This window comes from Rhinopithecus roxellana, chromosome 6 (genome assembly GCF_007565055.1).
Source record: "Rhinopithecus roxellana isolate Shanxi Qingling chromosome 6, ASM756505v1, whole genome shotgun sequence".
Lineage (NCBI taxonomy): Eukaryota > Metazoa > Chordata > Mammalia > Primates > Cercopithecidae > Rhinopithecus > Rhinopithecus roxellana.
The window spans coordinates 1,509,457-1,533,857 of record NC_044554.1 but is presented as its reverse complement, the minus strand read 5'-3'; the positions used below and the strand labels follow the sequence as shown (position 1 = coordinate 1,533,857).

The 24,401-nt window shown below is 48.4% G+C and overlaps 1 pseudogene; it reads left to right on the top strand.

The window, feature by feature from the left end:
* Positions 1 to 24,188, top strand: part of LOC104675892 — a 32,169-nt pseudogene extending 7,981 nt beyond the window's left edge.
* The last annotated feature ends 213 nt before the right edge of the window (positions 24,189 to 24,401 follow it).

The following is a 24,401-nucleotide window of genomic DNA, read 5'->3' as shown; positions in this document are numbered from 1 at the left end:
GCATTCAATTTTTTTTTTTTTTTTTTGAGACAGAGTCTCATTCTGTGGCCCAGGTGGGAGTGTAGGTGTGTGATCTTGGCTCACTGCAACCTCTGCCTCCTGGGTTCAAGCAATTCTCGCACCTCAACCTCCCAAGTAGCTGGGATTAGAGGTGTGCACCACCATGCCTGGCTAAGTTTTTAAAAAAATTTTTAGTAGAGATGGGGTTTCACCATGTTGGCCAGGCTGGTCTCGAACTCCTGGCCTCATGTGATCCACCTGCCTCAGCCTCCCAAAGTGCTGAGATTACAGGTGTGAACCCCCATGCCTGACCAGCATTCAATCTTAATTATTAAATTGATTAATAATTAAGCTCTGCACTGTCAGTTGTATCTGCAGCTTCTATGGTGATCTGACAGCAGAATGGTTACACATATTTAACAGGTTACAGGAGGAGCTGTGAATATTCACGAAGGCGGTCCTGACACGTGTGTATTGAACCAATAAATATGCATGTAATGTAGGACTCATGTTCATTTTGGGATGCAGACTTAACTTTTAAATGTACAGTTAGATTTTATCTGTCAAACGTTCTTTTCAGGACACAAAGGCATGCAGATGTGTAATTTCTGTCATTCAGCCAGAACTAGTGCATGGTCAGTGGGCGTTTATCAGGAGAAAGTTTAATTAGAGTCTCTTGTCTCATTAAAATTGTAGTTATGGCTGGGGGGATAGAGAATGGGGATTAGTTGGTCAGCTTCTATTGAAGCCATAAATTTTTTGTTTGTTTGTTTGTGGGTTTTTTGTTTTTGTTTTTGTTTTTTTAGATGGAGTCTCACTCTGTTGCCCAGGCTGGAGTGCAGTGGTGCAAAGTTGGCTCACTGCTACATCCAGTGCCGAGATTCAGGCAATCCTCCTGCCTCAGCTTCCCAAAGAGCTGGGATTACAGTTGTGTGCCACCATACCTGGCTAATTTTTGTATTTTTAGTAGAGATGGGGTTTCACCATCTTGGCCAGGCTGTTCTCAAACCCCTGACCGCAGGTGGTCCACCTGCTTCAGGCTCCCGAAGTACTGGGATTACAGGCGTGAGCCACCACGCCCAGCCTTTCATCACCCTTTCACCAAATACACAATGTGCATCTGGGGGAAGGGTAGAGGAATAGTCACTTATGCCTTTTCTTTTTTCTTTTTCTTTTTTTTTTTTCTGAGACAGAGTTTCACTCTTGTTGCCCAGGCTGGAGTGCAATGGTGCAACATCGGCTCACTGCAAACCTCTGCCTCCCAGCATTCAAGCGGTACTCCTGCCTTAGGCTCCTGAGTAGCTGGGATTACAGGTGCCTGTCACCATACCTGGCTAATTTTTGTATTTTTAGTAGGGACAGGGTTTCACCAGGCATGGTAGCTCACACCTGTAATCCTAGCATGTTGCGGGAAGTCAGGGACCCCGAACGGAGGGACTGGCTGGAGCTACAATAGAGGAAACATAAATTGTGAAGATTTCGTGGACATTTATCACTTCTCTAATAATACTCTTATAATTTCTTATTCCTGTCTTACTTTAATCTCCCAATCCTGTTATCTTTGTAAACTGAGGATGTACAGTCACCTTGGGACCCTGTGATGATTACATTAACTGTACAAATTGATTGTAAAACATGTGTGTTTGAACAATATGAAATCTGATTATAAAACATGTGTCTTTGAACATATGAAATCAGTGCACCTTGAAAAAGAGCAGAATAATGGCAATTTTAGGAAACAAGGGAAGTTGACCATAAGGTCTGACTGCCCGTGGGGTTGGGCAAAAAGCCATATTTTTCTTCTTGCAGAGAGCCTACAAACTGACGTGCAAGTAGGAGAGATATCGCTAAATTCTTTTCCTAGTAAGGAATATATTAAGACCCTAGGAAAAGAATTGCATTCCTGGGGGGAGGTCTATAAACGGTCACTCTCGGAGTGTCTGTCTTATGTGGTTGAGATAAGGACTGAAATACACCCTGGTCTCCTGCAGTATCCTCAGGCTTATTAGGGTGGGGAAAAAAAACCCCACCCTCGTGAATTTGAGGTCAGACCATTTCTTTGCTCTCGAACCCTGTTTTCTGTTGTTTAAGATGTTTATCAAGACAATATGTGCACAGCTGAACATAGACCCTTATCAGTAATTCTAATTTTGCTCTTTGCCTTGTGATCTTTGCTTTGCCCTTTGCCTTGTGATCTTTGTTGGCTTCGGAAGCATGTAATCTTTATGACCTACTCCCTGTTCATATACCCCCTCCCCTTTTAAAATCCCTAATAAAAACTTTCTGCTTTTGTGGCTCAGGTGGGCATCATGGACCTACTGATGTGTGATGTCACCCCTGGCGGCTCACCTGTAAAATTCCTCTCTTTGTACTCTTTCTCTTTATTTCTCAGACTGGCCGACACTTAGGGAAAATAGAAAGAACCTATGTTGAAATATTGCGGGTGGGTTCCCCTGATACTAGCACTTTGGAAAGCTGAGGAAGGATCACCTGAGATCAGGGGTTCGAGACCAGCCTGGCCAAGATGTTTCATGATATCCTGCCTTTTGGGGCCAAACCATTTTATGTATTGATTGATGACTTTGCCTGTAACCTCAGCCTCCCTGCCTTTTAAAACCTTTCTATATGGTCCAGGTGTGGTGGCTCACACCTGTAATCCCAGCACTTTGAGAGGCCAAAGCAGGTGGATCATTTGAGGTCAGGAGTTCAAGACCAGCCTGGCCAACATGGTGAAATGCTGACTCTAATAAAAAAAAAAAAATACAAAAATTAGCCAGGTGTGGTGGTGTGCATCTGTAGTCCCAGCTACTTGGGAGACTGGGGCAGGAGAATTGCTTGATCCCAGGAGGTGGAGGCTGCAGTGAGAAAAGATAGTGCCACTGTACTGCAGCCTAGGCAACAGAGCAAGACTCTGTCTCAAAAAAAGAAAAAAAGAAGAGATGCGATTCCCAGTATTAGACTGACAATGAAAAAGGAAGGTGTCAGCTGGGCATGATGGTTCACACCTGTAATCCCAGCACTTTGGGAAGCCGAGGTGGGTGAATCACCTGAAGTCAGGAGTTCAAGACCAGCCTGGCCGACATGATGAAACCCCATCTCTGCTAAAAATACAAACATTAGCAGGGCATGCTGGTGCATGCCTGTAGTCCCAGCTACTATGGAGGATAAGGCAGAAGGATCTGTTGAGCCCTGGAGTTTGAAGCTAGGAAAGGTTAAGAATTCAAACCAATATACATAATTGACCTACTAAATATAATAAGGGTGAAAGGAAATGACTCTGTATGAAAAGTATGCAAGGAATACAGGGTATTTTTTATAAGAAAAGGTATGCGGTATGAAGGATATGTTTTCATTAATGAAAAAGAGATGGCCGGGCACGGTGGCTCATGCCTGTAATTCCAGCACTTTTGGAGGCCAAGGCGGGTGGTTCACATTCAAGACCTGCCTGGCCAAGATGGTGAAACCCCATCTCTACTAAAAATACAAAAATTAGCAGGGTATGGTGGCGGGCGCCTGTAATTTCAGCTACTTGGGAGGCTGAGACAGAGAATTGCTTGAACCCAGGAGGCAGACGTTACAGTGAGCTGAGATCATGCCACTGCACTTCAGCTTGGGCAACAGAGTGAGACTCTATCTCAAAAAAAAAAAAAAAAAAAGAATCATTTTGTCACAAAGTAGAATGAATTGTTCCAGAATGAGAAAGTGGAAAATGTAGAAGGAAAGAAACTTGTAAGAATATAAAACGTTGTATAGGCAGGTCCAGTGGCTCATGCCTGTAATCCCAGCACTTTGGAAGGCCAAGGTAGGCGGATTCTTCAAGAGTCCAGGAGTTCAAGACAACTTGGGCAACACAGTGAGACCCTGTCTTTACAAAAAATTTTAAAATTAGCCAGGTATGTTGGTGCATGCCTGTAATCCCAGCTCCTCGGGAGGCTGAGATGGAGGACTGCTTGAGCCTGGGAGGCGGAGGTTGCAGTGAGCTAAAACTGCACCACTGCCTGTCAAAAAAATAAATAAAATTAGCTGGGTGTGGTGTCGCAATCCTGTAGTTTCAGCTACAAAATGCTTAATGACAAGATAGTTTTAATAACTTTGAGATCCTATCAATGAACTAAGAATTCCCAGTTCTCTAGTGGAGAAGGTGACATTCATGAAACTGCTAACAGAAGATCAAGCAGAACAAGAATTAATTACATGGGACTGAATGAACTAATAAAGCGTAATTGTGGTTATTGTTTTGGAACATTGCTGGTTTTTACTATTTTGTTTTCTAAATATAAGGAACTCCTGCTGCTAGGTGCAGTGGCTCATGCTTGTAATCCCAGCACTGTGGGAGGCCAGTGTGGGTGGATCACCTGAGGCCAGGAGTTCAAAACCAGCCTGGCCAACATAGTGAAACCCTGTCTCTACTAAAAATGCAAAAAATTAGACAGGCGTGGTCACACGCGCCTGCAGTCCCAGCTGCTCGCTGAGGCTGAGGCAGGATAATCACTTCAATCAGGGAGGCAGAGGTTGCTGTGAGCCAAGATCATGCCACTGCACTCCAGCCTGGGTGACAGAGTGAGACTCTGTCTCAAAATAAATAAATAAATAAAATAAAAACTACATTTCATATATATGTATATAAACACAGAGGATGAAAATTGGCAATTTGCTTTTCTCTCTATATATGAGTGTATAATAAAACCCATGACTCTGTCAATTCCTTCTTCAGGCATAAATCTGAAAGTGTGAGGCCAGACATGGTGGCTCATGCCTGTAACCTCAATACTTTGGGAGGCTGAGCTGGGAGGATTGCTTCAGGTCAGCATTTCAAGGCCAGCCTAGGCAATATAGTGAGACCCTGACTACAAAATGTTTTCTTTTTCGTTTTTTTTTTTTTGAGATGGAGTTTCAATCTTGTTGCCCAGGCTGGAGTGCAATGGCAGTGTCTCAGCTCACCACAATCTCTGTCCTCCCAGGTTCAAGCAATTCTCCTTCCTCAGCCTCCCGAATTGCTGGGATTATGGTCGCCCACCACCACACCTGGCTAATTTTTCTATTTTTAGTAGAGACAGGGTTTCACCATGTTGGCCAGCCTGATCTCGAACTCCTGACCTAAGGTGATCCACCTGCCTCGGCTTTGCAAAGTGCTGGGATTACAAGTGTGAGCCACTGCACCTGGCTTTTGAAAAATTTTTTGAGATGGAATCTCACTCTGTCGCCCAGGCTGGAGTACAATGGTGCTGTCTCGGCTCACTGCAACGTCCACCTCCTGGGTTCAAGGGATTCTCCTGCCTCAGCCTCCCAAGTAGCTGGGATTACAAGTGCCAGCCACCACGCCCGGCTAATTTTTGTATTTTTAGTAGAGATGGAGTTTCACTATGTTGGCCAGGCTGATCTTGAACTCCTAACTTCAAGTGATCCCCCCGCCTAGGCTTCCAAAAGCTCTGGGATTACAGGTGTGAGCCACAACACTTGGCCAATCCTCACTCCTAGTTCCTGCAAGAACTGGCCGGGTGCAGGGGCTCACACCTGTAATCCCAGCACTTTGGGAGGCTGAGGCGGACAGATCACCTGAGGTCGGGAGTTCAAGACCAGCCTAACCAACATGGAGAAACCCCGTCTCTACTAAAAATACAAAATTAGCTGGGTGTGGTGGTGCATGCCTATAATCCCAGCTACTTGGGAGGCTGAGGCAGGAGAATCGCTTGAACCTAGGAGGTGAAGTTTGCTGTGAGACGAGATCATGCCATTGCACTCCAGCCTGGGCAACAAGAGCGAAACCCTATTAAAAAAAGAAAAAAAAAGAAAAAGTTAAAAAGTTAAAAAACTGGTTGTTGGAAGAGCTTGGCACCTCCGCTCTCTCACTTCCTCCTTTGCCATGTGATCTGCACGTAGCTCCCCTTCACCCTTCTGCCATGAGTGAAAGCTTCCAAGGCTGCAGCAGAGGCAGATGCCAGGGGCCATGCTTCTAGTACAGCCTGCAGAACCGTGAGCCAAACAAACCTCTTTTTGACAAAAGAGAGACAAATGACCCACCCTCAGCCTCAGCTCTTCCTTTATAACAACCTAAGGGGACTAGCTACTTTATCGGGTTGTTGTGAGAAGTAGATGAGATAATACAGGTAGATGAGTGTCCGTCTGGCACATGGTGTATCAGTCAACACAGGCTAATGAGGCTGCAGTCACAAACTCCAAAACCTCAGTTGTTTGAGTCAATAAAGAATTATTTCTCATTCATGCTACACATCCATCAGAGGTTGGAAAGGGGGCTTTGATTTCATAAATTGCTCAGGGATCCCAGCTGAGGGATGCTTAAATTCACACGTGCTTCCACGATCACCAAGGCAGGAAAAAGGGATGCAGAAAATCAGGCATTGGCTCTTAAAAATACTGCTGTTTGCCGGGCGCAGTGGCTCATGTCTGTAATCTCAGCACTTTGGGAGACTGAGGTGGGTGGATCACCTGAGGTCAGGAGTTCAAAACCAGCCTGGCCAATGTGGTGAAACCCCATCTCTGCTAAAAATACAAAATTAGCTGGATGTGATTGCACATGCCTGTAGTTCCACTTACTTGAGAGGCTGAGACAGGAGAATCACTTGAACCTCGGGAGCCAGAGGTTTCAGGTGAGCCAAGATCATGCCACTGCACTCCAGCCTAGGCAACAGAGTGAGATAACACCTCAAAAAAATTGTTTTTTGCTGTTTAAGGCTGGGCATGGTGGCTCATGCCTGTAATCCCTGCACTTTGAGAGGCCAAGCGGGGCAGATCAGCTTGAGCTTAGGAGTTTGAGACCAGCCTGGCCAACATGGCAAAACCCCTGTCTCTACAAAAAATTAGCCCAGCATGGTGGCATGCACCTGTAGTCCTAGCTATTCAGGAGGCTGAGTTGGGAGGATTACTTGAGCCTGGGAGGCAGAGGTTGCAGTGAGCTGAGACCATGCCACTGCACTCCAGCCTGGGTGACAGAGACCCTCTCTCAAAAAAAAAAAAAAAAAAAAATTTGCTGTTTACATTCCCTTGACCAAAAAAGTCACATGGTCACCCCTCACATGACAGGGTCAAAGACACGCAATTCCACTTCGTGTCTGAAAAGAGGGAGAAAGAAATACTTTGTGAACTTCTATGGTTAGTTGTCATAATTTAAAAAGTGGGCAGAGGGGAGCTCACTGAGGATGCCACATTTGAGTTGAGGCTTCAGCGACGAGCGGAAATTATAGGAGCTACACATGCGAAGTCTCTGAGGCAGGAATGGGCTTTTAAGGAAGAAAAAGTGGCTTGAATGTTTGGAGAACAGGTGAATGAGAGTAAGAATTGAGCAGGGACTGGGTCACACAAAGCCTTCTTGGCAGTAGCAAGGAGTATGAATTATATTTCAAGTGCACCAAGAGACCAGGCAGGGTGGCTCACGCCTTTAATCCCAGCACTTTGGGAGGCGAGGTGGGAGGATCATTTGAGCCAAAACGTTTCAGACAGACCAGCCTGAGCAACATAGACCCCAAAATGTCACCCAAAAATTTTAAAATGAGCAGGACATGGTGGTATATGCATGTGGTTCCAGCTACTTGGGAGGCTGAGATGGGAGGATCACTTGAGCCTGGAAGGTCGAGGCTGCAGTGAGATGTGATGGTGCCACTGTACTCCAGCCAGGGCAACAGAGTGAGATCTGTCTCCAAGAAAAAAAAAATTGGCTGCAGTGTGGTTGCTCACGTCTGTAATCCCAGCACTTTGGGAGGCTGAAGTGGGCGGATCACTTGAGGTCAGGAGTTCGAGACCAGCCTGGCTAACATGGTAAAACACGGTCTCTACTAAAAATACAAAAATTAGCTGGGTGTGGTGTTGCGTGCCTGTAATCCCAGCTACTTGGGAGGCTGAGGCAGGAGAATCGCTTGAACCCAGGAGATAGAGGTTGCAGTGAGCCAAGATTGTGCCATTGTACTCCAGCCTGGAAACTCCATCTCAAAAAAAGTGTGAATTGATATATTGGGCTGTGACTTCATGAAAAGATATTATCATTGTTTATAGTACTGGTACAAGTTTGTACCCTATAAACACAAGAATTATAATAACTTCTAGTGCACATAATTCTCATAAAAATGCAAACTCTATTTTAAAAAGTTAGCCAGATATGGTGGCACGCACCTGTGTCCAGCTACTCAGGAGGCTGTGGCAGCAGGGTTGCTTGAATCCAGGAGTTGGAGGCTGTGGTGAGCTATAATTGCACCATTGCACTCCAGTCTGGGTGCCAGAGCACATCCCTGTCTCTAAAACATGTGAACAAAACAAAACCAAACAAAACCAAAACTCTGTGTGTGTGAGATCTCACACACCAAATGATTGAGGCCATTCTGTTAGGAGTGATGATACATTATGACGAGGTATCAACAAGAATGAAATTATATACTTACAATTGTACTTCTCTGATGACTCGAAATACTTCACACACATGAGCTTCTGGGTCCATATATATCCAATGTTATTTCTTTTTTCTCTTTTTGTTTTTTCTCTTTTGTTGACAGGGTCTTGCTCTGTCACCCAGGCTGGAGTGCAGTGTCACAGTCACAGTTCACTGAAACATCTGCCTCTGGGATTCAAGCGATTTCCCTGCCTCAGCCTCCCGAGTATACATATTTAAAAAATATATATATATAAAATATGTATATATATATTTTTAAATTTTATTTTTATTTTTATTTTTGAGACAGGGTCTTGCTCTGTCCCCCAGGCTGCAGTACAGTGGTGTGATGACAGCTCACTGCAGCCTCAACCTCTCATGCTCAAGCAATCCTCCCACATCAGCCTCCTGAGTAGCTGGGACTGCAGGTATGTGCCACCATGCCTGGCTAATCTTTGTATTTTTTTAGAGGTGGGGTTTTGCTATGTTGCCTAGGTCAGTTTCAAACTCCTGAGCTCAAGCAATCTGCCCACCTCAGCCTCCCAAAGTGCTGAGATTACAGGCATGAGTCACTATGCCCAGCCAAAAAAAAAAAAGATAATTAAAAAAAAAAAAGTACTCTGCTTACCATGATCATGGGAACTGGGACGCCTAAGTCCAAGATCCTAATGTTATAAAGACTGGAAACACATTACAAAACTTGGCCAGGTGTGGTGGCACATGCCTGGAGTCCCAGCTACTTGAGAGACTGAGGTGGAAAGATCTTTTGAGGGCTGCGCGTGGTGGCGGATCACGAGGATCAGGAGTTCGAGACCAGCCTAATACGGCAAAACCCCATCTCTACTAAAAATACAGAAATTAGCCAGGCGTGGTGATGGGTGCCTGTAATCCCAGCTACTTGGGAGGCTGAGGCAGGAGAATTGCTTGACCCAGGAGGTGGAGGTTGCAGTGAGCCGAGATCACACCATTGCATTCCAGCCTGGGTGACAGCAAGACTCCATCTCATTAAAAAAAAAAAAAAAAAAAAAAAAAAAGGATCATTTGAGACCACACTGAGCAAGCATAGTGAGATCCCCATTTCTAAAATAAATGTTTTTAAAATTTGCCTGGGCCGGGCACTGTGACTCAAGCCTGTAATCCCAGTACTTTGGGAGGCCTGAGGTGGGCTAGATCACATGAGGTCGGGAGTTCAAGACCAGGTCACCCAACATGGGGAAACCCCATCTCTACTAAAACTACAAAGTTAGCCAGGTTTGGTGGCACATGCCTGTAATCCCAGCTACTTGGGAGGCTGAGGGAGAAGAATTGCTTGAACCCGGGAGACAGAGGTTGCAGTGAGCTGAGATCATGCTACTTCCAGCCTGGGTGACAGAGTGAGACTCTTGTCTCAAAAAAGAAAAAAAAAAGCCTTTTTTTTTTTTTTTTTAAGATATAGGGTCTCACTACATTGTCCAGGCTGGTCTTGAACTCCTGACCTCAAACCATCCTCCGATGTTGACCTCCCAAAGTGCTGATTACAGGCATGAGCCACCCAGACACCCATCTGGCCAGAGCGGCACGTGCCACACAGAGCTGGGCCCAAGGATCGGGAGGAGGGGACAGTTTAGGCATCCTGATGTCAACCCTGCCGAGGCAGGAAGGTCCCTTGGCTTTCAAGGTTCTGATAGAGGACAGGATGTGACATCAGACCAAGGACACCACCCCTGGTCCCCTCCTGACTTGGATGTGGTGAGCAGAAAAGTGGCACCAAGTCTGGGCTGCTTTTGCCTGGTCTACATCCTCTTTTTCTGACTTTGTGGCATTCAGTACAGGAGGAAGAGAGGAGAGGGCTGGGTGCCAGTGTGCGCCCCACTCACAGTGTCTTAAGCAAAGCCCCCCCAATCCCCCCAACCAGCCTTCCTCCCTGTGACAGGCAGTGGGTCATCTGCCTCTTAGTCACTGGGTCTGAATCCTCTTGCCTCGGGCTGGGATGAGTCCCTGGGCTCTCGCCTGCCTCGGGAGATATTGGGCCCCATCCATTCCGAGAAGGAACTCCTGGCCCCACTGGCCCAGGTGCACAAACCGCCCTGGCAGTTCACCTGTCATCAGCAAGTTATCTGTCCATTCCGCCAAGAGTCCCCGCTATGTGTCAGGGCTTATACTAGGCCTGGGGGCACAGCTGTGCAGCATAATTGTCCTGGATCCCTTTGGGGGCCTAGGAGCTGAACCTGGCTCTTCTCTCTGCAGTTGGGCCCCACCCTGGACATGTGGGTTCCCTCCAGCTTCAACGACATCGGCCAGGACTGGTGGTTGTGGCATTTTTTCAGTTAGGTGTGGTACGAATGGAGGTGACCCTGCCGGAGCAATGGACACAGGACCTGCACACAAGAGTGGTGCTGAGGCTTGGCACTGCCCACTCCTATGCCATCGTGGTCAGTGCAGCCAGGAGCAGGCAGGGTGGGTTGAGTGGGCACGGCTGCTGAACAGCATGGGATCCCCAACTGCCACCCACAGCCTGTCTCCTGGGGTGGGATGGTGGGGGACCCTGCCCTACCCTGGGAGCTGTGCCCTGTATAGGGGGATAGGTGGCCTGATCTACCCCATTGGGATGTCATTCTTCCTGCCTGGCTGGCAGACCCCTGAGCCCCATGCTGCAGGTTATGTGAGGGAGTGCCCGATAGCAGGGCCCCGCCTCTTGCCCTGACCTGCCGCGCCCTCCCCGTATCTCCTGTGTCTGCAGTGGCTGAATAGGATCGACTCGCTAGAGCATGAGGGGCTGACATCAGCAGCCCGGTCTAGGTTGGGCCCCTGCCCTCCTGCCTCCGTGTCACTATTGCCATCAACAACATCCTCATGCCCTCCACCCTGCCACCAGGGACCATCCGCTACATGACCAGCACCTCCAAGTGGGTACCATCCTGTCTCCACCGCACACACCCACCTTCCCGTCCCACCCCATGGTCTTCCTGCTAGGCAGAGGGTGGCCTTCGCAGAGTGGAAGCCCTGGATCTGGGGAGGCCGGGGAGGCCAGTGAGCTGAGGTCAAGGGACCCAGGGCAAGGGCCCAGCAAACCTCAGTCCTCCCACGCTAGGTATCCCAAGGGTTACTTTGTCCAGAAAACAGACTTTGCCTTCTTCAACTACGCGGGACTGCAGCGGTCTGTGCTTCTGTACACGACACCCACCACCTACATTGATGACATCACCATCACTACTGGCGTGGAGCACAACAGTGGTGAGGGCTTCTGGTAGGATCCTCCCTCAGTGGGGCCCGGGGTGGCTCTGTTTGTTTTCTGTTTGGAAAGCTCTCCCAGGAAAAAGTTCTCCCAGCATCTCTAAACCCTCACAGGTTCCCATCCACCTAGGAAGCTAAATCCAGGCTGTCTGAGCGGGCACAGGCTCCCGAAATCACCCATGTGTTTGACCTCACTTGGAGAAGAGGGGTCTGGCCTAACGTCACACAGCTCAGGGTGGCGATCCTATCCCTTCCCCATGGTGCTGCTCTCACTCCAGCTCCCCTTGCTACACATCGTGCTCAAGGAACAGGTAGCTTTGGGGTCTGGGCATGGTGGCTCATGCCTGTCCTCTCAGCTCTTTGCAAGGAGGCCCTGGTAGGAGGATCACTTGAGGCCAGGAGTTCAAAATCAGCCTGGGTAACATAGCGAGACCATCACCACAAAAAATTAAAAAATTAGCCAGGCATAGTGATGCATGCTGGTAGTCCCAGCTGCTGAGGCAGGAGAATCACTTGAGCCTGGGAGGTCAAGGGTGCAGTGAGCTATGGCCGCGCCACTGCACTCCAGTCTGGGCAACAGAGGGAGACCCTTTATTTTTTGAGACAGGGTCTCACTGTTGCCCAGGCTGGAGGGTAGTGGTGCAGTCTTGGCTCACTGCACCTCTACTTCCCAGATTCAAGCGATTCTCCTGCCTCAGCCTCCCGAGTAGCTAGGATTACAGGCACTTGCCACCACGCCTGGTTAATTTTTGAATTTGTTTAGTAGAGACGGGGTTTCACCATGCTAGCCTGGCTGGTCTTGAACTCAAGACCTCAGGTGATCCACCTGCCTTGGCCTCCCAAAGTGTAAGATTACAGGTGTGAGTCACCACGCCCAGCTGGGATACCCTGTCTTTTAGAAAAAAAATTTTTTTTAAGTTTTTTTTTTTACTTTTTAAAAATGTATCTTTTTCTTTTTCTGAGATGAGGCCTTGCACTGTGGCCCAGGCTGGAGTGCAGTGGCGAGATTATTGACAACTGTTGTGGGGCCACAGTTCTAAGTTTAAAAGAATTTAGGGCTGGGCACGGTGGCTCATGCCTGTAATCCCAGCACTTTGGGAGGCCGAGACGGGCGGATCACGAGGTCAGGAGATCGAGACCATCCTAGCTAACACAGTGAAACCCTGTCTCTACTAAAAAATACAAAAAAAATTAGCCGGGCGTGGTGGCGGGTGCCTGTGGTCCCAGCTACTCGAGAGGCTGAGGCAGGAAAATGGCGTGAACCCGGGAGGTGGAGCTTGCAGTGAGCCGAGATTGAGCCACTGCACTCCAGCCTGGGTGACAGAGCAAGACTCCATCTCAAAAAAAAAAAAAAAAAAAGAATTTATGCTTGGTGTGGTGGTGAGATTATTGACAGCTGTTGTGGGGCTGCAGTTCTAAGTTTAAAAGAATTTAGGCCAGCAGCACATCAAAAAGCTTATCCACCGTGATCAAGTGGGCTTCATCCCTGGGATGCAAGGCTGGTTCAACATATGCAAATCAATAAATGTAATCTGGCATATAAACAGAACCAAAGACAAAAACCACATGATTATCTCAGTAGATGCAGAAGAGGCCTTTGACAAAATTCAACAGCCCTTCATGCTAAAAACTCTCAATAAATTCGGTATTGATGGAACGTATCTCAAAATAATAAGAGCTATTTATGACAAACCCACAGCCAATATTACATTGAATGGGCAAAAACTGGAAGCATTCCCTTTGAAAACTGGCATAAGACAGGGATGCCCTCTCTCACCACTCCTATTCAACAGAGTGTTGGAAGTTCTGGCTAGGGCAATCAGGCAAGAGAAAGAAATAAAGGGTATTCAATTAGGAAAAGAAGTCAAATTGTCCCTGTTTGCAGATGACATGATTGCACATTTAGAAAACCCCATCATCTCAGCCCAAAATCTCCTTAAGCTGGTAAGAAACTTCAGCAAAGTCTCAGGATACAAAATCAATGTGCAAAAATCACAAGCATTCTTATACACCAATAACAGACAAACAGAGAGCCAAATCATGAATGAACTCCCATTCACAATTGCTTCAAAGAGAATAAAATACCTAGGAATCCAATTTACAAGGGATGTGAAGGAGAACTACAAACCACTGCTCAGTGAAATAAAAGAGGACACAAACAAATGGAAGAACATACCATGCTCATGGATAGGAAGAATCAATATCGTGAAAATGGCCATACTGCCCAAGGTAATTTATAGACTCAATGCCATCCCCATTAAGCTATCAATGACTTTCTTCACAAAACTGGAAAAAACTGCTTTAAAGTTCATATGGAACCAAAAAAGACCCTGCATTGCCAAGACAATCCTAAGCCAAAAGAACCAAGCTGGAGGCATCATGCTACCTGACTTCAAACTATACTACAAGGCTACAGTAACCAAAACAGCATGGTACTGGTACCAAAACAGAGATAGGCCAATGGAACAGAACAGAGCCCTCAGAAATAATAACACACATCTACAGCCATCTGATCTTTGACAAACCTGACAAAAACAAGAAATGGGGAAAGGATTCCCTATTTAATAAATGATGCTGGGAAAATTGGCTAGCCGTAAGTAGAAAGCTGAAACTGGATGCTTTCCTCACTCCTTGTATGAAAATTAATTCAAGATGGATTAGAGACTTAAATGTTAGACCTAAAACTATAAAAACCCTAGAAGAAAACCTAGGTAGTACCATTCAGGACATAGGCATGGGCAAGGACTTCATGTCTAAAACACCAAAAGCAATGGCAACAAAAGCCAAAATTGACAAATGGGATCTAATTAAACTAAAGAGCTTCTACATAGCAAAAGAAACTACCATCAGAGTGAACAGGCAACAGAATGGGAAAAAATTTTTGCAATCTTCTCATCTGACAAAGGGCCAATATCCAGAACCTACAAATAACTCAAACAAATTCACAAGAAAAAAGCAAACAACCCCATCAAAAAGTGGCCAAAGGATATGAACAGACACTTCTCAAAAGAAAACATTCTTACAGCTAAAAGACACATGAAAAAATGGTCATCATCACTGGCCATCAGAGAAATGAAAATCAAAACCACAATGAGATACCATCTCACACCAGTTAGAATGGCAATCATTAAAAAATCAGGAAACAACAGGTGCTGGAGAGGATGTAGAGAAATAGGAACACTTTTACACTGTTGGTGGAACTGTAAACTAGTTCAACCATTGTGGAAAACAGTGTGGCGATTCCTAAAGGATCTAGAACTAGAAATACCATTTGACCCAGCCATCCCACTACTGGGTATATACCCAAAGGATTATAAATCATGCTACTATAAAGACACATGCAGACATATGTTTATTGCAGCACTATTCGCAATAGCAAAGACTTGGAATCAACCCAAATGTCCATCAGTGACAGACTGGATTAAGAAAATGTGGCACATATACACCATGGAATACTATGCAGCCATAAAAAAGGATGAGTTCATGTCCTTTGTAGGGACATGGATGCAGCTGGAAACCATCATTCTCAGCAAACTATCGCAAGAACGGAAAACCAAACACCGCATGTTCTCACTCATAGGTGGGAGTTGAACAATGAGATCACTTGGACACAGGAAGGGGAACATCACACACTGGGGCCTATTGTGGGGATGGGGGAGGGATAGCATTAGGAGATATACCTAATGTAAATGACAAGTTAATGGGTGCAGCACACCAACATGGCACATGTATACGTATGTAACCTGCACGTTGTGCACATGTACCCTAGAACTTAAAGTATGAAAAAAAAAAAAGAATTTAGGCTGTGTGTGGTGGCTAATGCCTGTCATCGCAAGCACTTTGGGAGGCCAAGGTGGGTGAATTGCTTGAGCTGAAAGTTCAAGATACACCTGGGCAACATAGTGAGACCCTGTCTCAAGAAAAATAAGTAAAATAAATAAGTAAATAGGAATTTAAACAAAAGTCACAGCAAAGGTGATGCAGCATAGAGCAATTTATTGCAATGGAAAAAGTGTTTCGACAGTTAAGTGCAGAATAGCTTGGGCGCAGTGGCTCATGCCTGTAATCCCAGCACGTTCAGAGGCAGAGGCAGGTGGATTACTTAAGCTCAGGATTTCAAACCAGCCTGGCCAACATTAGCTGGGCACGGTGGTGTGTTCCTATAGTACCAGCTACTCGGGAGGTTGAGATGGGAGAATTGCTTGAACTCGGGATGTGGAGGTTGCAGTGAGCTGAGATTGCAACACTGCACTCCAGCCTGGGTGACAGAGCAAGACCCCTTCTCAAAAAAAAAATATTGAAGTATAAAATACACGGTTCGCCCTGAGAGAGAGAATTCAGGGCAGGCTGCTCGTAAGGATGAGACGGCGCTGATTATTACTGGTGAAACTCCCTTTCTGAGGGTCTTACTTGATGAATTCTTAAGGAGCTGGGAAGAGGTGTTACTCTAAGCATGTTCTGGGTCATCCTCTTGGTGCACATGTGCAGTAGCTGTACTTGCTTGTTCACATGTCACATGTCTCAGCGCCATGGTTGGCACATAGTCCCTTCCTTGACTACCTAACCTGCCTGAAGATCATAGCTCACTGCAGCCCTAAACTCCTGTCTCAAGCAGTCTTTCTACTTCAGCCTCCCAAGTAGCTGGGGCTGCTGGGGCTGCTGGGACTGCAGGCATGCACCACTACGCCTGGCTAATTTTTTGTATTTTTAGGGAAGAAGTGGTTTTCTTATGTTACCGAGGCTGGTCTTGAACTCCTGGGCTCAAGTGATCCTTTCACCCCAGCCTCTCCAGGTGTTGGGATTACAGGTGTTACCACTGCGCCTGGCCAAAAGAATTTTTTTTTTTCAATTAAAAGAAAAGGCAGCAGACACAGTGGTTCACACCTGTAATCCTAGCAATTTGGGAGGCCAAGGCGGGAGGATCACCTGAGGTCACGTGTTGGAGACCAGCCTGGCCAACATGGCAAAACTCCATCTCTACTAAAAATACAAAATTAGCCAGGCATGGTGGTGCACACCTATAATCCCAGGTACTTGGAAGGCTGAGACAGGAGAATCACCTGAATCCTGGAGATGGAGGTTGCAGTGAGCCGAGATCACACCACTGCACTCCCAACATGGGGGACAGAGCGAGACTTTGTCTCAAAAAAAAAAATTAAAAAATTTATATTAAAAAAAAACATCAGAAACAAATGGCTGCCTGGGAGTGGTGGCTGCAGGGCACTCCTGTTTGTGTGGCCCAGGTCGTATCCCTCAGCTCTGGTCTCTCTTACCTCCTGTAGGGCCGGTGAATGACCAGATCTCCATCAAGTGCAGTAAACAGTTCGAGTTGGAAGTGTGTCTTTTGGATGCAGAAAACAAAGTCGTGGTCAATGAAGCGAGGACCCAGAGTCAGCTGAAGGTGCCAGTTGCCAGCCTCTTGTGGCCATACTTGATGCACGAATGCTCCACCTATCTATACTCGTTGGAGGTAATGATGGCTGGGACTTGCTTAAGGGAAGTCTTTTGCTCCATTTGGTGGCCCTGGCTTCAGCAGGAGCCCAGGACAGGTGAACAGGCAGGTGCTTTTCTCTGAGCTTTCTGATGTTTCCCACCCTTGGTGGGAAGCCCAGGTTTTTGTTTGTTTTTTGTTTGTTTGTTTGTTTGTTTTGAGATGGTCTCACTCTGTCACCCAGGCTGGAGTGCAATGGCCTGATTACAGCTCACTGCAGCCTTGAGCTCCCAGACTGCAGCAATCCTCCTACCTTGGCCTCCTGAGTAGCTGGGACTACAGGCACATGCCACTATGCCTGGCTAATTAAAAAAAAAATTTTGTAGGCCAGGCATGGTGGCTCACACCTGTAATCTCAGCACTTTGGGAGGCCGAGGCGGGTGGATCACTTGAGGCCAGGAATTTGAAAGCAGGCTGGCCAACATGGTGAAACCCCGTCTCTACTAAAAATACGAAAATTTATTGGGCATAGTGGTGAACACCTGTAATCCCAGCTACTAAGGAGGCTGAGGCAGGAGAATTGCTTGAACTTGGGAGGCAGAGGCTGCAGTGAGTTGAGATCACGCCACTTCACTACAGCCATGGCGACAGAGTGAGACTCTGTCTATTTTTTTAAATAGAGATGGGGGTCTTACTCTGTTGCCAAGCTGATCTTGAACTCCTGGACTGAAGTGATCCTCCTCCCTTAGCCTCCCAAAGCATGGGAACTCTAGGCATGAGCCACCTCATCTGGTCAAGGGGAAGGCCTGGATTTGAAGGACAGGTCCCAGGGTCCGCCAGGGAAGGGCAGAGCCTCTGTTTGCTGCATCTCTCTGCTTGCCGCCCTGAGGCAGCTGCTGGGGTACACGAGGGGCCTTCCTGCTGGAGGGCAGGCCTGATGGGGCTCAGGCTGTCGGGTGCTCACACCTGGCGCTTTGGCTGTCGTAGGTGTGGCTGACTGCACAGACATCACTGGGGCCTGTGTCTGACTTCTACACATTCCCTGTGGGGATCTGCACTGTGGCTGTCACTGAGAGCCGGTTCCTCATCAATGGGAAAACTTTCTATTTCCACAGCGTCAACAAGCACAAGGATGCGGACGTGCATTTATGCCCCTGGGTCTTCGTGGGGGCTTCTGGTCACCTTCCACTTTCACCTTCCCTGTGTCCCGCAGTTGAGGGCAGCTCAGGGCAATGAGGCAAATGGCTCCAAACTGCCCCACAGCGCGTCGGTGCTTGGGCTGGAGAGGGGGCTCATGCGGTGGCTCTCCAGGGTCCTGGTTCTCGTAGGAAGTTCAGCTTCGACAGGGAAAGGGTCATTCGGCTCTGCTGTCTCCTAGATCCGAGGGAAGGGCTTCGACTGGCCACTGCTGGTGAAAGACTTCAGCCTGCTTCTCTGGCTTGGTGCCAACGCCTTCCGCACCAGCCACTACCCCTATGCAGAGGAAGTGCTGCAGATATGTGACCACTATGGGATTGTGGTCATCAATAAGTAGTGTCCCACCATGGGCCTGGTGCTGCCATGAGTCCCCACCACGCCCCCACTCCGCCTGCCCAGCCCACGGGCCGCACCGTGACCCTCTGTCCCTTTCCTCCTGGCCCGCAGGCAGCTCTTCAATCGTGTCTATGCATCAACACACGTGGCTGATGGAGGAACTGGTGCGCAGGGATAAGAACCACCACGCTGTGGTGAAGTGGTCTGTGGCCAACGAGCCTGCATCCTATCTGGAATCTGCCGGCTACTACTTCAAGTGAGTGCCCCCTGCCTGCCATGGGCTGGATCGGGAAGGAGACCCAGGCAGGTGGCTGGCTGGGGGCGTGTGCTGTTCAAGATCAGCCTCTTGTCCCAGTTCAATGGGAGGGCCGTCCATACCCGGACAGTTCAGGGGACCAAATATCTACTCACCCAAATTGTGGTTTTCTTTTTCTTTCTTTTTTTCTGAGACAGAGTCTTGCTGTGTCACCCATGCTGGAGTGTTGTGGTGCGATCTCGGCTCACTACAACCTCTGCCTCCTGGGTTCAAGCGATTCTCCTGCCTCAGCCTTCTGTGTAGCTGGGATTAGAGGCATGCATGAGCCACTGCACCTGGCCTGTTTTTTGTTTTTGTTTTTGTTTTTAACAGGGTCTCACTCGAGTTCCCCAGGCTGGAGTGCAGTGGCACGATCTCGGCTCACTGCAGCCTTGACTTCCCAGGCTCAGGTGATCCTTTAGCCTCAGCCTCCCAAGTAGCTGGGATTATAGATGTATGCCACCACACCCAGCTATTTGTTGCCTTTTTTTTTTTTTTTTTTTGAGATGGAGTCTCACTCTGTTGCACAGGCTGGCATGCAGTGGCATGGTCTCGGCTCACTGCAACCTCCGCCTCCTGGGTTTAAGTGATTCTCCAGCCTCAGCCCCGAGTAGCTGGGATTACAGGCACATGGCCCCATGCCCAGCTAAGTTTAGAATTTTTTAGTAGAGACTGTGTTTCACCATGTTGGCAAGGCTGGTCTTGGACTCCTGACCTCAGGTTATCCACCTACCTTGGCCTCCCAAAGTGCTGGGATTACAGGCATGAGCCACTGTGCCCGGCTAATTTTTGTATTTTTAGTAGAGGCGGGGTATCACCATGTTGACCTGACTGGCGTTGAACTCCTGGCCTTAAGTGATCCACCTGCCTCAGCCTCCCAAAGTGCTGGGATTGCAGGTGTGTGCCACTGTGCCCGGGCCCCCTTTATTCCTTACAATCATGCAGTTCTAACTCGGCATTCAGAGGTGGATTTTTCACTTCCAGCAGAGGCAGTGGACGTTGTAGAAATGCTCCTTGAGGCAGACACTACACCCCGATTTCATGGAGTGCTTTGGGCTGAGCCAAGTCTGCAGTAGGCAGAAGGCTCTGAGAAGTCGTCCCAGCCTGGACAAAGAACAGTTCAGAGCTCTGGGGCACAGGGGTGTGCTCAGCAGGACTGGGTGGACAGGACCTTTGTTGCGAAGGTGAAGAGCACAGGCTTCCAGGAGCAGGTGCCTGACAGACAGGCTTCTTTGGGAGGTGGCCAGAGGAGATGTCTGTTTGCTGGGGCAGGAATTGGAGGGAGCTGCCCAGCCTGGAGAGGTTCAGCCAGGCTGTCACAAGGCTTTGAAACTTCCCATCTGAGAGTCTGCACTCCCTGTTTGCTTGATGCATTAATAAATATCCCACCCAAATCTGCACCCACCCACTCCTGTGTTCAAGAGCTGTTTCAGGGAGTCAACCTCATTTTTGGCAGTGTCCAGCCCACTGACCTCAGCTCTGTGTACCTGGAAGGGTGGCTGCTCCTCTGGGGGGATAGGATTCGGAGGCAGGGGGAGAAAGAGTGGTGTTAGAGAGCTCAGTCTAGGACTGGAGGATCATGTGCCCTTATGTAAAATACATCTCAAGTTAGGGAAGAAAGCAGTGGCTTTATGCTTTGTGTGTTTTTGTTTTTGTTTTTTTTCTTTATTTCTTTTTCTTTTTTTTTTTTTTTGAGACGGAGTCTCGCTCTGCCGCCCAGGCTGGAGTGCAGTGGCCGGATCTCAGCTCACTGCAAGCTCCGCCCCCCGGGTTTACGCCATTCTCCTGCCTCAACCTCCCGAGTAGCTGGGACTACAGGCGCCCGCCACCTCGCCCGGCTAGTTTTTTGTATTTTTTAGTAGAGACGGGGTTTCACCGTGTTAGCCAGGATGGTCTCGATCTCCTGACCTCGTGATCCGCCCATCTCGGCCTCCCAAAGTGCTGGGATTACAGGCTTGAGCCACCGCGCCCGGCCTCTTTTTTTGTTTTCTTTTGTTTGTTTTGAGACAGGGCTCTATGGACCAGGCTCTATGGACCAGGCTGGACTGCAGTGTGATCCTGGTTCACGGCAACCTTCACCTCCTGGGTTCAAGCAATTCTTGTGCCTCAGCCTCCCAGGTAGCTGGTGTTAAACAGATGTGTGCCACCATGCCTGGCTAATTTTTGTATTTGTAGTAGAGATGGGGTTTTGCCTTGTTGGCCAGGCTGATCTTGAACTCCCGACCTCAAGTGATCTACCCGCCTCGGCCTCCCAAAGTGGTGAGATTAAAGGTGTGAGCCATCGTGCCTCGCCCTGTGTTGTGCTCTGATGGGGGAAGATGGGACAGAAAGGATGGGAGGGTGTCCGAGCCCTTCCTGGACTGACGGAACCTGTGTCTTCTGCCTTCTGTGGACAGGATGGTGATTGCTCACGCCAAAGCCTTGGACCCCTCCCGGCCTGTGACCTTTGTGACCAACTCCAACTATGCAGCAGACAAGGGGGTGAGCCTGGGGGTCCCCACCCCATTTTTCCCCACATTTGCCTGGGCTTGTCCTGAAGTCTGCTCATGGGAACAGCCAGAAAGAACCATGAGCTGCCAGCCAGGGATTTTTTATTTTGTTTTTTTGCTTGAAAAGATAGAGACAGGGTCTTGCCATGTTGCCAAGGCTGGTCTCGAACTCTTGGGCTCAAGCGATCCTCCTGCCTCAACCTCCCAAAGGGCTGGGGTTACAGGTGTGGGCCACCGCACCCAGCTGTAGACAGTCTGTTTTCAAAGATGGTCTTTGGGTTAATGAGAATTCTCTCCCTGCTTACTCGCCAGGCAGTGTGGCTTTCTGAATCCAGGGAGGCTGGGCATAGGGAGATGGGATTTGTTTGCTCAGTTTGGACTCAGCGTTTTTTGCACTTTGATTTAATAGACTCATAAAATGTCAAAGGTTTAAGGGGGCTTAGAGTTCATCTGGCCCACACCTGGCTGATCAGAATCTCTAGGGGAATTTTTTTGAAATGGCAGATCTCTGCATTCTGAGATCCTGATTCAGTAACTCCAAAGTTGGAGCCTGCATTTTTCTTTTTCTTCTGTAGAGGCAAGGTCTTACTCTGTTGCCCTGGCTGGAGTGCAGTGGTGCAATCACATCTCACTGCAGCCTTGAATTTCTGGGCCCAAGAGATCCTCCTGCCTCATCCTCCTGAGTAACTGGGACTTCAGGTGTGCTGGGCTAATTTTAAATCTTTTTGCAGAGATGGGATTGCACTATGTTGCCCAGGCTGGTCTCAAACTCTTGAGCTCAAGTGATCCTCCAGCCTTGGCCTCCCAAAGTGGTGGGATTACAGACACAAGCTGCCATGCCTGGCTGACATTAGCATTCTTTTTTTTTTTTTTTTTTTTTTTTTTGGAGATGAAGTCTTGCTCTGTTGCCCAGGCTGTAGTGCAATGGTGCGATCTTGGCTTACTGTAACCTCCTCTGCCCGAGTTCAAGCAATTCTCCTGCCTCGGCCTCCAGTGTAGCTGGGATTACAGGCACACGATACCATGCCTGGCTAATTTTTATATTTTTTAGTAGAGACAGGATTTTGCCATGTTGGCCAGGCTTGTCTCGAACTCCTGACCTCAGGTGATCCACCCACCTTGACCTCCCAAAGTGCTGGGATTACAGGTATGAGCCACCGCACCCAGCCAGCACTCTTACTAGAAAGAAGTGTGTTCAGGATGCATTAGAAACTAGCCAGTTGAACACAGAAGCATCTGCTGCTCAGCCCTGAGCACCAATTTGCTAAAGTTGATGGTGGTCCTACTCGGTCATCTCTGCCCTGCTCCTAGGTGGGACTCTTTCAGGCCCTCTGCAGCCCACAGTGCTGCCTCATGAAAGCTGCCTCAAGATTCTCTGTGATGGGCGGGGCTGGGTGGCTTAAGCCTGTAATCCCAGCACTTTGGGAGGCCAAGATGGGCGGATCACGAGGTCAGGAGATCGAGACCATCCTGGATAACACGGTGAAACCCCGTCTCTACTAAAAAATACAAAAAACTAGCCAGGCGAGGTGGCGGCGCCTGTAGTCCCAGCTACTCAGGAGGCTGAGGCAGGAGAATGGTGTAAACCCGGGAGGCGGAGCTTGCAATGAGCTGAGATCCGGCCACTGCACTCCAGCCTGGGCCACAGAGCGAGACTCCGTCTCAAAAAAAAAAAAAAAAAAAAAAAAAGATTCTCTCTTACACCTGTAATCCCAACATTTTGGGAGGCCAAGGCGGGCGGATCACTTGAGATCAGGAGTTAGAGACCAGACCAGCCAACTGGTGAAACCTCATTTCTACCAAAAATACAAAAAATTAGCTGGATGTGGTGGCACACACCTGTAATCCCAGCTACCTGGGAGGCTGAGGCATGAGAAGCACTTGATCGTGGGAGGCATAGGTTGCAGTGAGCCGAGATGATGACACTACATTCTAACCTGGGCAACAGAGTGAGACTCTGTATCCAAAACAAAACAGGAAAAGATTTTCTGTGAGAATGACGGCATCGGCCCCTCAGGTGGGAGCGCTTCTCCAGGGCGAGGTAAGGGGAAGCCCAGTGATGGGACTGCTGCCTGGAGAGGAGTCAGTTCCAGTGGCAGGGGCCCTCGGCTTTGGCTGAGGACTGTGCGTTGGCAGCTGTTCTGCCTCTCACAGTCCTTTTCAGCTGTGCACGTCAGTGCAGAGTCACAGGCCTGCCTCCTTTGGGCACTTTGTGACCATGTTTCCTGCCTGTGGAAACATGGCAGGGTAATTTCAGGATCTAAATTGGTGAACTTGGATGTTCTCAGTCCTGAGAGGCAGCTCTTCCTCTTCTAGTTTTTTTGTTTGTTTGTTTTATAGAAATGGGGTCATGCGACGTTGCCCAGGCTGGTTTCAAACTTCTGTGCTGAAGCGATCCTCCCACCTTGGCCTCCCAGTGTGCTGGGATTACAGGCATGAGCTACTGTGCCCTGTTAATTGTCTTACTACTATATTTTTAGAGCTGGGGTCTTGGTGTGTTGCTCAGGCTGGTCTCGAACTCCTGGCCTCAAGCCATCCTCCTGCCTCAGCCTCCCTGAGTGCCTCGATTACATCCTCTTCTTACCTTCTCTGCCAGAAGAGCCCCCAAAGCATGTGAGTTCTGAGTCATGCAGTCTTCTGGGTGCTGAACGGGCTCTCCTGCTCTGGTCCCAGGCTCCGTATGTGAATGTGATCTGTGTGAACAGCTGCTACTCTTGGTATCACGACTACAGGCACCTGGAGTTGATTCAGCTGCAGCTGGCCACCCAGTTTGAGAACTGGTGTAAGATGTTTCAGAAGCCCATTATTCAGAGCAAGTACAGAGCGGAAATGATTGCAGGGTTTCGTTAGGTAAGTGCTATTGAACTTTCTGCTTATGTGTTGTCTCAGGGCAGAGATGTCACTCGCCTCCCCCGGCCTGCCCTGCGCCCACTGCACTGTTCCCCTCACTGCAGCTTTGGGCTCACCTCCCACTGTCCCGTCCATATTCCCTTCCTGCCAGCAGCCAGGCCTCTGCCCCACTCGCTTGGTCCTCAGAAGTGGCCTCCTTACCAGCCTTGTTTC